The following is a 15,721-nucleotide window of genomic DNA, read 5'->3' as shown; positions in this document are numbered from 1 at the left end:
CCTGAACCTTTTAAAAAATCACACTGCACCATGTTGCATGGACAACAGGCATCATAGAGAATAGTGTGATTTCCATTGCCTTGCATGGCAGATGCAGGAGAAATCACACTACTGTGGAAGGGGCCTTAAACTCTCCAGAAGAAAAGATCTCTTTTTACAGAAGTTCTAAACAGTGTACAGGTGTTTAACTCACACATAAAAAATATAATGTAAAATTATTTCTTTATAGCACTATATTGTTGCTGGACTGCATGGAAGCAACGATCAGCCTGGCTGTTTGTGACTGTTCTTGCCAATGTATCTGAGCATTTACACATGCTGTACCTGACAGTACTGAAGTGCACTTCTTAGTGTAAGGGTGCCCTCTGCTTTTAAACCTTTATCTTAAATAAAGTGTTTTTGCCTAGGCAGATTGCTTTCTGTTTTATACTGTATGTGTGTTACACACCATGGAATCCCTGTGACTATAAAGACTGAATGCAATAAGGGTCAGATTGGTGAAGTCTGGATGCTGCATTACGCTTATGCGCTGTTTGGACTGGTAATTTGTTTTGGTGAGTTTAAATCCTTCCCACCCTGCCTCAGCGTTGCTTTAAGTGGGTCTATGTGCCAGGGACCATTACAATGGCTCCTGATCATAACAAGAGACTGAGAGCTAGCCAACTTCTTTGTGTACTGCATATTTCGTAACTGTTGCTGGCTGCAATCGTTTTTTTTGCAGGTCTTCTATTTTAAACTATACTTTCCATGAAAATGAAAGGTCGATCCTATAGAAAGCCCAACATGGGCAAAAGTTAAAACACTTGCAAAGGCAGTTTAAAAATAAAGCGTCTGCTAAAACAAAAAATAGAAAAAGTTATTCCTTTAGCCCCAGCCTCCAGCACTTCCTGAGGCATGAATGATATCACCATGATTTATTGCTGCTTCCTGGGATAGCTAGGCACCTGAAATCCCATGAGAATATGCCCTTTCAATAGGCTGGAGAGCATTCTTGCTGGATTGTCGATATCATCCATGCCTCCCAGAAGCATTGAAAGCCAGGGCAAATCTTTTTTTTAACCGCTTTCTCGCCGCCCTACGGATGGTGATTATTCACCGGCACCCAGTGATCGCCGAGTATTACTGGCGGGGGAGAGAACTGTAAACAATACAGTTCTTTCCCCTGTCTGCCCCAGCACACTACTTTGTATGGCTCTGCATAGCAGAGCCATACAAAGCAGTGTGCTTACAGTGGAAAGCACAGACACAGCCTCATAGTAAAACACACACAGCACACAGTTAACCCTTTGATCGCCCCAGATGTTAACCCCTTCCTGCCCAGTGCCATTGTTACAGTGTCAGTGCTTTTTATTAACACTGATCACTGTATTGGTGTCACTGGGGATGTCAGTGACACCAAGTCAGTTGCCCCCAGTGTCAGAATGCCCTCTGCAGTCCCGCAGTCCTACTATAAGTCGCTGATCGCCACCATTACTAGTAAAAAAATTCTAAAAAGAAATTCCAGTATATATACCACCATTTGTAAACACCATAACTTTCACGTAAACCAATCAATTTACACGTATTGGGATTTTTTTTAGCAAAGACATGTAGCAGTATACATTTTGTCTTAAATTTATGATAAAATTTGATTTTTTTAATTTTTTTATTGGACATGTTTAATAGCAAAAAGTCAATAATATTGTTTTTTCTCAAAATTTTCGGGTCTTTTTGTTTATAGTGCATAAAATAAAAAAACACACAGGTGATCAAATACCACCGAAAGAATGGGCATATGCATGGGCCTATGCGCCTATTTGCATGTAGCCTAAAACGTATTGCCTACATTTCCTTTGCAGCCAAATTGGGATAACACCTACTTTATATTTGTTACAACTTCCTATTCACAAAGCATAACTTCAAAAAAAAGATGTAAACTCTTCTAAAGATGTTCTGTATTTTGGAGAATTTGGTGGTGGGAAGAAGGGAAGGTTTTTTCCTTTTTTTTTATTCTTTGTTATATCTTATAGGCCACGCTATTTTATTTCATTTTGGGTAGCATAAGGGATGTTATAAGGGTTATAAGGGTTGTTTTTTATTGCCATCTGTGTCCCATTTAGTAGATTTTCCTCTCACTTCCTAAAGTGAAAGAAAATCTAATAAATGGGACACAGATGACTGGTTGTAACCAGGATCACCAGAACTAGTGTCGCAATTGGAAGATATCACATGTATACATGTTGTGATGACAACCCAAATTTTAGGATTTTCTTTCACTTTCACTCTCACTGACAACAGTAAACAGAACAAACAGAGATAGTGAATCTAATTAATGGGGACACAGACAGCAATGAAAACCTGCTAGGTGTTCTAATCCCTCACCACTCCATAGCTACGAAAAAATGCCTTTAGTTATATTTCAATGCTGTTGATGCCCTGCAGCCTCTTTGCAGCCTGTCCCTTGTCCACATGCACTGCAGTGATAACAGGCTACATTTGGCTGCATGTTGCAAGGGCATATTTCCTAATTACCAAGAAGAGCCATTGGTTATAACCCTCCCTTTCCCTTTGACAGTAGGTGCCTGAAGAATGGAGCTCATTCTATCTCCCCAAGTGGTGGGATATATTTTCTTATGTTCCCTGCACGCACAGTATTTGTTTACCCAAAAATTATTTTAAAGTATCTCTCCTGCACCGCCCATGTGTGCTATACTCTGAATGACTGCACATACAGTTGTAGTTCCAAGCTGGCGCATGCATGTAGACAGGGAGACCATACGTCACTGGGGGCACAAATATAACAGGACTGTGGCAGCATAGCTAGTGGGAATAGTTTCAAAAGAGGCTCAGAGGAGGAAATGTATTTACAAAAAGCAGCAAATACATGTAGGTTATGTTATTAGTATATGATTGATGAAAAAGTTACTTTAATATCACTTCAAGGACTAATACCTGTTTAACAACAACTGACTTTTAGCTAACCTTTCAATTTTCAGCACCCTAGCTACTCTTTTCTATTATTGCGGTCTTTCCCCTTTTTTTTTCCCTCTGCCATATCCCCATATAATCAAACAGTGTTTAGTCTTTTCTTAGTTAAATGTCTTCTTTTAATACTTTTTAGAGACTCTTTGATGGCTGGTGTAGTAGCACTGGAATTGAATAAGGCCAATGTGGTGCCAATATTTTTAAAGGGGTTCAAAGTAACTACATTAACTACAGGTTAATGTAATTTCTATAGTTGAGAAGATACTTGAGAGTTTAAAAAAGACCACATATAAGAGCTTTTGCTAGAAAATAATTTTAAGCAATAGTCAGCACAGATTCACAAAAGACAGAAGTTGCCAAACAAATCTGATTTCTTTTTATGAGTAGGTAAGCAAAAAGTTAGGCAAAAGAGAGTGGCTTTGGCTATTGTTTACTTGGATTTTGCAAAAGCATCTGGCACAGTTCCCCACAGACAGCTAATTTGTAAGTTAAAGTCTACAGGCTTATAAAATTCAGTAAATAATATAGAGTTTCAGTAAATGATATAGAGTTTTTATTAAAAGTACCATTTCTGTGTTTGCAGATGGCACCAAGCTATGAAAAGTTATAATGTCCATATAGGATGTCTCCAACTTAAAAGCCAACCTCAATGCACTATTTAATTGGACAACTATGTGGCAAATGAGTTTAATGTTGATAAACGTAATCCCCTTGGGGGCTGAAAACATGCATGCATCATACATTCTAGGAGGAAAACAGCTGGGGGCAGTCAACAGTTGAGAAGGATCTGGGTGTCATAGACTTAACCACTTGCCGCCCTGCCACTGCATATATACGTGTGCAGGGCGGCACTGGGGCGCAAAAGCATGTTTTAAAATGGGCTCCGCGCTCCCGACGTTTTTGCCGGCAGGGGGCGCGCGCGTGCTCCCGCCGACCCGCGGGTGACACCATTTGATCCCGGAGGGATCAATCATTCGATTTCAGCCAGTGATGTCTGGCTGAAATCAGATGATCGGTCCCTGTCCTATCCTGTCCTGTGTTGACAGTTACACAGGACAGGATATGATGTCATTCTTCTCTGCCTGGACACATTCCGTTCCAGACAGAGAAGAAGACATACAAATTGTGAGTAAAACAGCACATACCCACAGTTAGAACACTCTAGGACACATTTAACCCCCTGATCGCCCCCCCCCCAGTTAACCCCTTCACTGCCCTGTCACCAGTGTCACTGATCAGTGAACCGATTTTTACTGATCACTGTATCAGCGTCGCTGGCGACTTCGGATAGTGTTAGCGCCCCTCCCAGATAGCACCATATTGCCCACCAGTACACCAGTAATCCCGTTTAACCCCTTGATCGCCCCCCCCAGTTAACCCCTTCACTGCCCTGTCACCAGTGTCACTGATCAGTGAACCGATTTTACTGATCACTGTATCAGTGTCACTGGCGACTTCTGATAGTGTTAGCGCCCCTCCTAGATAGCGCCAGATTGACCGCTAGTACACCAGTAATCCCATTTAACCCCTTAATCTCCCCCCCAGTTAACCCCTTCACTGCCCTGTCACCAGTGTCACTGATCAGTGAACCGATTTTTACTGATCACTGTATCAGTGTCGCTGGCAACTTCCGATAGTGTTAGCGCCCCTCCCAGATAGCGCCAGATTGACCGCTAATACACCAGTAATCCCATCTAACCCCTTGATCGCCCCCCCCGAGTTAACCCCTTCACTGCCCTGTCACCAGTGTCATTGATCAGTGAACAGATTTTTACTGATCACTGTATCAGTGTCGCTGGCGACTTCCAATAGTGTTAGCGCCCCTCCCAGATAGCGCCAGTTTGCCCGCCAGTACACCAGTAATCCCATTTAACCCCTTGATTGCCCCCCACCCCCCCAGTTAACCCCTTCACTGCCCTGTCACCAGTGTCATTGATTACAGTAAACAGATTTTTACTGATCACTGTATTAGTGTCACTGGTGACTTCTGATAGTGTTAGCGCCCCTCCCAGATAGCACCAGTTTGCCTGCTAATGCACAGGATTTTTTTTACCAAAAACATGTAGCAGAATACATTTTGGCTTAAATTTATGACTAACTTTGAGTTTACGATATATTTTTTATAGCTGAAAGTAGAAAATGTTTTTTTTTCAAAATTTTCGTGTTTTTTTTGTTTATAGCGCAAAAAATAAAAAGTGCACAGGTGATCAAATACCACTAGAGATGAGCGAAGAAATGAAAAATTCGATTCGACTGATTCGGCGAATTCGTGGACAATATTCGATTCGAGTCGAATAAATTCGCTGTGAATTTAACTTAAAAAAGGGTGTTTCTAGGCTTCAGAGAGACTTAATATTAGTGCAGAACACTGTACCTTTAATTTAAATGCCCTTGGAGTCTGCTGGGGAAGAGAAATAATACTGTCTGTCAGTATGACATGCAGATGAGTGCCGTCGATCTTAGAATCACTGCACACTTCACTCCTTTGGCCAGTCACGGGGCCAAAACCAGTGTTTGGAGCCACAGTGTGGCGGTGGAGGCAGCAGCAATGGGAGGCCATACAGCAACCTATGACAAAATGGAAACCAGCAGGAGCGTGAGGAGACCTGAAAGTGGCACATGGCAGAGTGGGAGCAATGGGAGGCGGTACAGGGACCCAGGTCACACTATGGGCCCAGCAGCAGCGTGACCAGGCGGTACGGGGGCCCATGGCCGATATGGGGCTTGGTGGCACCTATGGAAGGCCTGTAATCTGCCAGCAACCTATGACAAAATGGACAACCGCAGGAGTGTGAGGAGATTTCAAAGTGGCACATGGCAGAGTGGAAGCAATGGGAGGCCGTACAGGGACCCAGGTCACACTGTGGGACCAGCATCAGCGTGAACAGGCGGTACGGGGGCCCATGGCCGATTTGACCTCATTCATCCCATAGTCCTGCCGACTCACGAATAGCGTGGCCTCCTCAAAGGGCCTGAGCAAGCGCAGGTGTCACACATGAGCTGACAATGGCTGACATCTAAGTTACACAGGGAGTACCTTTATCCGCTTTTAACATCAGGAAATCTGTGATGGCCTTTAGCTGTTCGTAAAGGCGGTCTAACATATGTAGGGTTGAATTACACCTTGTTGCAACGTCACAGCATGAGGAGTCGGTACGGGGGCCCATGGCAGATTACATGTCTGGCAGCAGCTATGTGAGGCCCGTAATCTGCCTGCACCCTATGTCAAAAAATTTAACACACCAGCAGTGTGAAGAGACCTGAAAGTGGCACATGGCAGCAGAGTGTGGCGATGGAGACAGCAGCAATGGGAGGCCGTACAGGGACCCATGACAGACTCTAGACTTGGCAGCAGCATGAGGAGGCGGTATATAGGGGCCCATGGCAGATTAGGGGCCTGGCAGCAGCTATGTGAGGCCCGTAATCTGCCTGCACCCTATGTCAAAAAATTTAACACACCAGCAGTGTGAAGAGACCTGAAAGTGGCACATGGCAGCAGAGTGTGGCGATGGAGACAGCAGCAATGGGAGGCCATACAGGGACCCATGACAGACTCTGGACTTGGCAGCAGCATGAGGAGGCGGTATATAGGGGCCCATGGCAGATTAGGGGCCTGGCAGCAGCTATGTGAGGCCCGTAATCTGCCTGCACCCTATGTCAAAAAATTTAACACACCAGCAGTGTGAAGAGACCTGAAAGTGGCACATGGCAGCAGAGTGTGGCGATGGAGACAGCAGCAATGGGAGGCCATACAGGGACCCATGACAGACTCTGGACTTGGCAGCAGCATGAGGAGGCGGTATATAGGGGCCCATGGCAGATTAGGGGCCTGGCAGCAGCTATGTGAGGCCCGTAATCTGCCTGCACCCTATGTCAAAAAATTTAACACACCAGCAGTGTGAAGAGACCTGAAAGTGGCACATGGCAGCAGAGTGTGGCGATGGAGACAGCAGCAATGGGAGGCCGTACAGGGACCCATGACAGACTCTAGACTTGGCAGCAGCATGAGGAGGCGGTATATAGGGGCCCATGGCAGATTAGGGGCCTGGCAGCAGCTATGTGAGGCCCGTAATCTGCCTGCACCCTATGTCAAAAAATTTAACACACCAGCAGTGTGAAGAGACCTGAAAGTGGCACATGGCAGCAGAGTGTGGCGATGGAGACAGCAGCAATGGGAGGCCGTACAGGGACCCATGACAGACTCTAGACTTGGCAGCAGCATGAGGAGGCGGTATATAGGGGCCCATGGCAGATTAGGGGCCTGGCAGCAGCTATGTGAGGCCCGTAATCTGCCTGCACCCTATGTCAAAAAATTTAACACACCAGCAGTGTGAAGAGACCTGAAAGTGGCACATGGCAGCAGAGTGTGGCGATGGAGACAGCAGCAATGGGAGGCCGTACAGGGACCCATGACAGACTCTGGACTTGGCAGCAGCATGAGGAGGCGGTATATAGGGGCCCATGGCAGATTAGGGGCCTGGCAGCAGCTATGTGAGGCCCGTAATCTGCCTGCACCCTATGTCAAAAAATTTAACACACCAGCAGTGTGAAGAGACCTGAAAGTGGCACATGGCAGCAGAGTGTGGCGATGGAGACAGCAGCAATGGGAGGCCATACAGGGACCCATGACAGACTCTGGACTTGGCAGCAGCATGAGGAGGCGGTATATAGGGGCCCATGGCAGATTAGGGGCCTGGCAGCAGCTATGTGAGGCCCGTAATCTGCCTGCACCCTATGTCAAAAAATTTAACACACCAGCAGTGTGAAGAGACCTGAAAGTGGCACATGGCAGCAGAGTGTGGCGATGGAGACAGCAGCAATGGGAGGCCGTACAGGGACCCATGACAGACTCTAGACTTGGCAGCAGCATGAGGAGGCGGTATATAGGGGCCCATGGCAGATTAGGGGCCTGGCAGCAGCTATGTGAGGCCCGTAATCTGCCTGCACCCTATGTCAAAAAATTTAACACACCAGCAGTGTGAAGAGACCTGAAAGTGGCACATGGCAGCAGAGTGTGGCGATGGAGACAGCAGCAATGGGAGGCCGTACAGGGACCCATGACAGACTCTAGACTTGGCAGCAGCATGAGGAGGCGGTATATAGGGGCCCATGGCAGATTAGGGGCCTGGCAGCAGCTATGTGAGGCCCGTAATCTGCCTGCACCCTATGTCAAAAAATTTAACACACCAGCAGTGTGAAGAGACCTGAAAGTGGCACATGGCAGCAGAGTGTGGCGATGGAGACAGCAGCAATGGGAGGCCGTACAGGGACCCATGACAGACTCTGGACTTGGCAGCAGCATGAGGAGGCGGTATATAGGGGCCCATGGCAGATTAGGGGCCTGGCAGCAGCTATGTGAGGCCCGTAATCTGCCTGCACCCTATGTCAAAAAATTTAACACACCAGCAGTGTGAAGAGACCTGAAAGTGGCACATGGCAGCAGAGTGTGGCGATGGAGACAGCAGCAATGGGAGGCCGTACAGGGACCCATGACAGACTCTAGACTTGGCAGCAGCATGAGGAGGCGGTATATAGGGGCCCATGGCAGATTAGGGGCCTGGCAGCAGCTATGTGAGGCCCGTAATCTGCCTGCACCCTATGTCAAAAAATTAAACACACCAGCAGTGTGAAGAGACCTGAAAGTGGCACATGGCAGCAGAGTGTGGCGATGGAGACAGCAGCAATGGGAGGCCGTACAGGGACCCATGACAGACTCTAGACTTGGCAGCAGCATGAGGAGGCGGTATATAGGGGCCCATGGCAGATTAGGGGCCTGGCAGCAGCTATGTGAGGCCCGTAATCTGCCTGCACCCTATGTCAAAAAATTTAACACACCAGCAGTGTGAAGAGACCTGAAAGTGGCACATGGCAGCAGAGTGTGGCGATGGAGACAGCAGCAATGGGAGGCCTTACAGGGACCCATGACAGACTCTGGACTTGGCAGCAGCATGAGGAGGCGGTATATAGGGGCCCATGGCAGATTAGGGGCCTGGCAGCAGCTATGTGAGGCCCGTAATCTGCCTGCACCCTATGTCAAAAAATTTAACACACCAGCAGTGTGAAGAGACCTGAAAGTGGCACATGGCAGCAGAGTGTGGCGATGGAGACAGCAGCAATGGGAGGCCTTACAGGGACCCATGACAGACTCTGGACTTGGCAGCAGCATGAGGAGGCGGTATATAGGGGCCCATGGCAGATTAGGGGCCTGGCAGCAGCTATGTGAGGCCCGTAATCTGCCTGCACCCTATGTCAAAAAATTTAACACACCAGCAGTGTGAAGAGACCTGAAAGTGGCACATGGCAGCAGAGTGTGGCGATGGAGACAGCAGCAATGGGAGGCCGTACAGGGACCCATGACAGACTCTAGACTTGGCAGCAGCATGAGGAGGCGGTATATAGGGGCCCATGGCAGATTAGGGGCCTGGCAGCAGCTATGTGAGGCCCGTAATCTGCCTGCACCCTATGTCAAAAAATTTAACACACCAGCAGTGTGAAGAGACCTGAAAGTGGCACATGGCAGCAGAGTGTGGCGATGGAGACAGCAGCAATGGGAGGCCGTACAGGGACCCATGACAGACTCTGGACTTGGCAGCAGCATGAGGAGGCGGTATATAGGGGCCCATGGCAGATTAGGGGCCTGGCAGCAGCTATGTGAGGCCCGTAATCTGCCTGCACCCTATGTCAAAAAATTTAACACACCAGCAGTGTGAAGAGACCTGAAAGTGGCACATGGCAGCAGAGTGTGGCGATGGAGACAGCAGCAATGGGAGGCCGTACAGGGACCCATGACAGACTCTAGACTTGGCAGCAGCATGAGGAGGCGGTATATAGGGGCCCATGGCAGATTAGGGGCCTGGCAGCAGCTATGTGAGGCCCGTAATCTGCCTGCACCCTATGTCAAAAAATTTAACACACCAGCAGTGTGAAGAGACCTGAAAGTGGCACATGGCAGCAGAGTGTGGCGATGGAGACAGCAGCAATGGGAGGCCGTACAGGGACCCATGAGAGACTCTAGACTTGGCAGCAGCATGAGGAGGCGGTATATAGGGGCCCATGGCAGATTAGGGGCCTGGCAGCAGCTATGTGAGGCCCGTAATCTGCCTGCACCCTATGTCAAAAAATTTAACACACCAGCAGTGTGAAGAGACCTGAAAGTGGCACATGGCAGCAGAGTGTGGCGATGGAGACAGCAGCAATGGGAGGCCGTACAGGGACCCATGACAGACTCTGGACTTGGCAGCAGCATGAGGAGGCGGTATATAGGGGCCCATGGCAGATTAGGGGCCTGGCAGCAGCTATGTGAGGCCCGTAATCTGCCTGCACCCTATGTCAAAAAATTTAACACACCAGCAGTGTGAAGAGACCTGAAAGTGGCACATGGCAGCAGAGTGTGGCGATGGAGACAGCAGCAATGGGAGGCCGTACAGGGACCCATGACAGACTCTAGACTTGGCAGCAGCATGAGGAGGCGGTATATAGGGGCCCATGGCAGATTAGGGGCCTGGCAGCAGCTATGTGAGGCCCGTAATCTGCCTGCACCCTATGTCAAAAAATTAAACACACCAGCAGTGTGAAGAGACCTGAAAGTGGCACATGGCAGCAGAGTGTGGCGATGGAGACAGCAGCAATGGGAGGCCGTACAGGGACCCATGACAGACTCTAGACTTGGCAGCAGCATGAGGAGGCGGTATATAGGGGCCCATGGCAGATTAGGGGCCTGGCAGCAGCTATGTGAGGCCCGTAATCTGCCTGCACCCTATGTCAAAAAATTAAACACACCAGCAGTGTGAAGAGACCTGAAAGTGGCACATGGCAGCAGAGTGTGGCGATGGAGACAGCAGCAATGGGAGGCCTTACAGGGACCCATGACAGACTCTGGACTTGGCAGCAGCATGAGGAGGCGGTATATAGGGGCCCATGGCAGATTAGGGGCCTGGCAGCAGCTATGTGAGGCCCGTAATCTGCCTGCACCCTATGTCAAAAAATTTAACACACCAGCAGTGTGAAGAGACCTGAAAGTGGCACATGGCAGCAGAGTGTGGCGATGGAGACAGCAGCAATGGGAGGCCGTACAGGGACCCATGACAGACTCTGGACTTGGCAGCAGCATGAGGAGGCGGTATATAGGGGCCCATGGCAGATTAGGGGCCTGGCAGCAGCTATGTGAGGCCCGTAATCTGCCTGCACCCTATGTCAAAAAATTTAACACACCAGCAGTGTGAAGAGACCTGAAAGTGGCACATGGCAGCAGAGTGTGGCGATGGAGACAGCAGCAATGGGAGGCCGTACAGGGACCCATGACAGACTCTAGACTTGGCAGCAGCATGAGGAGGCGGTATATAGGGGCCCATGGCAGATTAGGGGCCTGGCAGCAGCTATGTGAGGCCCGTAATCTGCCTGCACCCTATGTCAAAAAATTTAACACACCAGCAGTGTGAAGAGACCTGAAAGTGGCACATGGCAGCAGAGTGTGGCGATGGAGACAGCAGCAATGGGAGGCCGTACAGGGACCCATGACAGACTCTGGACTTGGCAGCAGCATGAGGAGGCGGTATATAGGGGCCCATGGCAGATTAGGGGCCTGGCAGCAGCTATGTGAGGCCCGTAATCTGCCTGCACCCTATGTCGAAAAATTTAACACACCAGCAGTGTGAAGAGACCTGAAAGTGGCACATGGCAGCAGAGTGTGGCGATGGAGACAGCAGCAATGGGAGGCCGTACAGGGACCCATGACAGACTCTAGACTTGGCAGCAGCATGAGGAGGCGGTATATAGGGGCCCATGGCAGATTAGGGGCCTGGCAGCAGCTATGTGAGGCCCGTAATCTGCCTGCACCCTATGTCAAAAAATTTAACACACCAGCAGTGTGAAGAGACCTGAAAGTGGCACATGGCAGCAGAGTGTGGCGATGGAGACAGCAGCAATGGGAGGCCGTACAGGGACCCATGAGAGACTCTAGACTTGGCAGCAGCATGAGGAGGCGGTATATAGGGGCCCATGGCAGATTAGGGGCCTGGCAGCAGCTATGTGAGGCCCGTAATCTGCCTGCACCCTATGTCAAAAAATTTAACACACCAGCAGTGTGAAGAGACCTGAAAGTGGCACATGGCAGCAGAGTGTGGCGATGGAGACAGCAGCAATGGGAGGCCGTACAGGGACCCATGACAGACTCTGGACTTGGCAGCAGCATGAGGAGGCGGTATATAGGGGCCCATGGCAGATTAGGGGCCTGGCAGCAGCTATGTGAGGCCCGTAATCTGCCTGCACCCTATGTCAAAAAATTTAACACACCAGCAGTGTGAAGAGACCTGAAAGTGGCACATGGCAGCAGAGTGTGGCGATGGAGACAGCAGCAATGGGAGGCCGTACAGGGACCCATGACAGACTCTAGACTTGGCAGCAGCATGAGGAGGCGGTATATAGGGGCCCATGGCAGATTAGGGGCCTGGCAGCAGCTATGTGAGGCCCGTAATCTGCCTGCACCCTATGTCAAAAAATTAAACACACCAGCAGTGTGAAGAGACCTGAAAGTGGCACATGGCAGCAGAGTGTGGCGATGGAGACAGCAGCAATGGGAGGCCGTACAGGGACCCATGACAGACTCTAGACTTGGCAGCAGCATGAGGAGGCGGTATATAGGGGCCCATGGCAGATTAGGGGCCTGGCAGCAGCTATGTGAGGCCCGTAATCTGCCTGCACCCTATGTCAAAAAATTAAACACACCAGCAGTGTGAAGAGACCTGAAAGTGGCACATGGCAGCAGAGTGTGGCGATGGAGACAGCAGCAATGGGAGGCCGTACAGGGACCCATGACAGACTCTGGACTTGGCAGCAGCATGAGGAGGCGGTATATAGGGGCCCATGGCAGATTAGGGGCCTGGCAGCAGCTATGTGAGGCCCGTAATCTGCCTGCACCCTATGTCAAAAAATTTAACACACCAGCAGTGTGAAGAGACCTGAAAGTGGCACATGGCAGCAGAGTGTGGCGATGGAGACAGCAGCAATGGGAGGCCGTACAGGGACCCATGACAGACTCTAGACTTGGCAGCAGCATGAGGAGGCGGTATATAGGGGCCCATGGCAGATTAGGGGCCTGGCAGCAGCTATGTGAGGCCCGTAATCTGCCTGCACCCTATGTCAAAAAATTAAACACACCAGCAGTGTGAAGAGACCTGAAAGTGGCACATGGCAGCAGAGTGTGGCGATGGAGACAGCAGCAATGGGAGGCCGTACAGGGACCCATGACAGACTCTAGACTTGGCAGCAGCATGAGGAGGCGGTATATAGGGGCCCATGGCAGATTAGGGGCCTGGCAGCAGCTATGTGAGGCCCGTAATCTGCCTGCACCCTATGTCAAAAAATTAAACACACCAGCAGTGTGAAGAGACCTGAAAGTGGCACATGGCAGCAGAGTGTGGCGATGGAGACAGCAGCAATGGGAGGCCTTACAGGGACCCATGACAGACTCTGGACTTGGCAGCAGCATGAGGAGGCGGTATATAGGGGCCCATGGCAGATTAGGGGCCTGGCAGCAGCTATGTGAGGCCCGTAATCTGCCTGCACCCTATGTCAAAAAATTTAACACACCAGCAGTGTGAAGAGACCTGAAAGTGGCACATGGCAGCAGAGTGTGGCGATGGAGACAGCAGCAATGGGAGGCCGTACAGGGACCCATGACAGACTCTAGACTTGGCAGCAGCATGAGGAGGCGGTATATAGGGGCCCATGGCAGATTAGGAGCCTGGCAGCAGCTATGTGAGGCCCGTAATCTGCCTGCACCCTATGTCAAAAAATTAAACACACCAGCAGTGTGAAGAGACCTGAAAGTGGCACATGGCAGCAGAGTGTGGCGATGGAGACAGCAGCAATGGGAGGCCATACAGGGACCCATGACAGACTCTGGACTTGGCAGCAGCATGAGGAGGCGGTATATAGGGGCCCATGGCAGATTAGGGGCCTGGCAGCAGCTATAGGAGGCCCGTAATCTGCCAGCACCCTATGTCAAAAAATTAAACACACCAGCAGTGTGAGGAGACCTGAAAGTGGCACATGTTTGAGGCATGATTCATGGCGGATTTAGTCAGTTGTGTCAGGAACTGGTGGTTTGAAATCCAGACTAATCCACGCCTGATTCATTTTCACAAACGTGAGTCTCTCCACACTTTGGGTGGACAGTCGTGTCCTCCGCGGAGTTACAATACCTCCTGCCGCACTAAACACGCGCTCCGATGCCACGCTACTGGCCGGGCATGACAGCCTTTCAAGGGCAAATTCAGCTAGTTGGGGCCAAAGGTCAAGTTTCGTTGCCCAGTAGTCAAGGGGATTGTCTACCTCGGTTGGCAGGGTGCTGTCCAAGTAGGCCCAAGCCTGTTGTTTGAGCTCCTGCTCCAGGTCCACCTGATGCTGCTGCTGCTGCTGCGGCTGGTTAGTAGTTTCCTCACTGCGCTGGTGAAGAAAGCTACTCATCATCGACTGCAGACTGAGGCAGCCACTGCTGGTGGAGCTGCCACTGCTCCTACCACCCCACCCCTCCCCTGCTGCCATGCCAGCGGAACGCGAGCGCACAGGGCCCACAGTGTCTGAGGATGGACGTTGGCGCACAAAGGCAGAGACCAACTGACTACATAGGTGGTTTTTATAGTACGTAATTTTGGCCTCCCTCTCAGCAGGTGTGAAAAAGGCCACCATTTTGGACCGGTAGCGAGGGTCCAACAAGGTGGACAGCCAAAAGTCATCCCTCTGTCTGATGGTTATTATTCGGCTGTCGCTACGCAAGCAACCGAGCATGCTATGGGCCATTTGTGCCAAGGAATGCGAGGGACTCCCTGCCTCCATCTCCACAGCATACTGCCACGGTGCGTCTGGGTCCTCTGTCTCCTCCTCCTCCTCCTCTACCAGATGCTCCTGCTCCTCCACTCCTGTCCGCTGAGTGGAAAAACCACCCATTTCACTCAATAATTCCTGAGCACCAATGTCCTCCTCTACCTCCTCCTCTTCTTCCTGTCCTGCCCCCACAGGGGTCATGTGGCGTTGAGATCTGTGCGCCACGTCTACCGCACCCTGACCAGCCATTGTTAACAGCATTTGTTCCAGGACGTGCAACAGAGGAATGACGTCGTTCATCCCATAGTCCTGCCGACTCACGAATAGCGTGGCCTCCTCAAAGGGCCTGAGCAAGCGGCAGGTGTCACGCATGAGCTGCCAATGGCTGACATCTAAGTTACACAGGGGAGTACCTTTATCCGCTTGTAACATCAGGAAATCGGTGATGGCCTTTCGCTGCTCGTAAAGGCGGTCTAACATGTGTAGGGTTGAATTCCACCTTGTTGCAACGTCGCAGATCAGGCGATGCTGTGGAATTCCGTTCTGCCGCTGCAGCTCAATGAGGGTGTTCTTTGCGGTGTAGGAATGGCTGAAATGCATGCACAGTTTACGTGACATTTTAAGGATGTCTTGCAGTGGGATGGTGGATTTTAGGAACCGCTTGACAACCAGATTGAACACGTGAGCCATGCATGGCGCATGGCACAACCTTCCTTGACGCAGAGCAGACACCATGTTCTTTCCGTTGTCAGTCAACATGGTTCCGATTTTTAGTTTGCGCGGAGACAGCCATCTGTCGATTTCTCTGTTCATTACACTCAGCAGTTCCTCCCCTGTGTGACTACGTTCGCCAAGGCATACCAGGTGCAGCACAGCGTGACACCGTTGCGCCCTGCACATGTGATATGCCGGTCGGGTAATGGGACTTGGCACG

The sequence above is a fragment of the Staurois parvus genome, unplaced genomic scaffold (assembly GCF_062004578.1).
Source record: "Staurois parvus isolate SC_StPar_1 unplaced genomic scaffold, SC_StPar_1.0 ptg001091l, whole genome shotgun sequence".
NCBI lineage: Eukaryota > Metazoa > Chordata > Amphibia > Anura > Ranidae > Staurois > Staurois parvus.
This window is presented reverse-complemented; position numbering follows the sequence as displayed.